This window comes from Sus scrofa, chromosome 10 (genome assembly GCF_054392235.1).
Source record: "Sus scrofa isolate SSC_HxYL_T2T_F1_AM1 chromosome 10, Sscrofa_HxYL_maternal_Yorkshire_Landrace_v2.0, whole genome shotgun sequence".
NCBI lineage: Eukaryota > Metazoa > Chordata > Mammalia > Artiodactyla > Suidae > Sus > Sus scrofa.
The window spans coordinates 28752050-28753723 of record NC_139392.1 but is presented as its reverse complement, the minus strand read 5'-3'; the positions used below and the strand labels follow the sequence as shown (position 1 = coordinate 28753723).

Here is a 1674-nt window from a genome sequence, read left to right as displayed (position 1 = left end):
TTTCTGAGGATTATTTGTCTTCTCCCTATTCTGCTGCCACCACTGCCAGACCTATGGCTGCTGAGGAGAAGCAGGCCCAGTCGCTGCAACCATCCAGCAGCCGCTGCAGCAGCCATTGCCCAGCTGCAGTCCAGAGCCAAGCAGCAGCAGAGCGAGGGGCATCAGCTACCGCCAAGTGCAGAGCCATTTCCATCCTGCAGAAGAAGGCCCACCACCAGCAGCTTCTGCCATCTTTCTCCTCCTTTTTCTTCAGCCACAGACTCCCAGACATGATAGCCATCATCAAAGAGATCGTTAGCAGAAACAAAAGGAGATATCAAGAGAATGGATTTGACTTAGACTTGACCTATATTTATCCAAATATTATTGCTCTGGGGTTTCCTGCAGAAAGACTTTAAGGCATATACAGGAACAATATTGATGATGTAGTAAGGATTTTGGAGTCAAAGCATAAAAACCATTACAAGATATACAATGTATGTGCTGAAAGACATTATGATACCGCCACATTTAACTGCAGAGTTGCACAGTATCCTTTTGAAGATCATAATCCACCACTGCTAGAATTTATCAAACCTTTTTGTGAAGATCTTGACCAATGGCTAAGTGAAGATGACAATCATGTTGCAGCAATTCACTGTAAACCTGGAAAAGGATGAACTGGTGTAATGATTTGTGAATATTTGTTTCATCCGGGCAAATTTTTAAAGGCACAAGATTTCTATGGGGAAGTAAGGACCAGAGACAAAAAGGGAGTAACTATTCCCAGTCAGAGTCACTATGTGTATTATTACAGCTACCTGTTAAAGAATCATCTGGATTATAGACCAGTGCACTGTTGTTTCGCAAGATGTTGTTTGAAGTTATTCCAGTGTTCAGTGGTGGAACATGCAATCCTCAGTTTGTGGCCTGCCAACCTCCAATTCAGGACCCACATGATGGGAAGACAAGTTCATGTCCTTTGAGTTCCCTCAGCCATTGCCTGTGTGTGGTGACATCAAAGTGGAGTTCTTCCACAAACAGAACAAGATGCTAAAAAAAGAAAAAATCTTTTACTTTTGGGTAAATACATTCTTCATACCAGGACCAGAGGAAACCTCAGAAAAAGTAGAAAATGGAAGCCCATGTGATCAAGAAATTGATAGTATTTGCAGTATGGAACGTACAGATAATGACAAGGAATATCTAGTGCTCATTTTAACAAAAAATGATCTTGACAAAGCAAATAAAGACAAGGCCAACTGACACTTTTCTCCAAATTTTAAGGTGAAGCTGTACTTCACAAAAGCAGTAAAGGAGTCATAAAGTCCAGAGGCTAGCAGGTCAACTTCTGTAACACCGGATGTTATGACAATGAACCTGATCATTATAGATATTCTGACACCACTGACTCTGATCCAGAGAATGAACCTTTTGATGAAGTTCAGCACACACAAATTACAAAAGTCTGATTTTTTTTATCAAGAGGGATAAAACACCATAAATAATCTGAAAATGGATGTTTTTCTTTTTTTAAATGGCAGTAGGACATTGTGTCAGATTACCAGTTGTAGGTACAATTCTCTTTTCCTGACCAATCTTGTTTCACCCTATACATCCACAGAGTTTTGACACTTGTTGTCCTGTTGAAAAAAGGTTGTGTAGCTGTGTCATGTATATACCTTTTTGTGTCAA

At 40.3% G+C, this 1674-nt stretch overlaps 1 pseudogene; it reads left to right on the top strand.

Moving 5' to 3' along the window:
• Positions 1 to 236: 236 nt before the first annotated feature.
• LOC146398892 (phosphatidylinositol 3,4,5-trisphosphate 3-phosphatase and dual-specificity protein phosphatase PTEN pseudogene) lies at positions 237 to 1451 on the top strand (annotated as a pseudogene).
• The last annotated feature ends 223 nt before the right edge of the window (positions 1452 to 1674 follow it).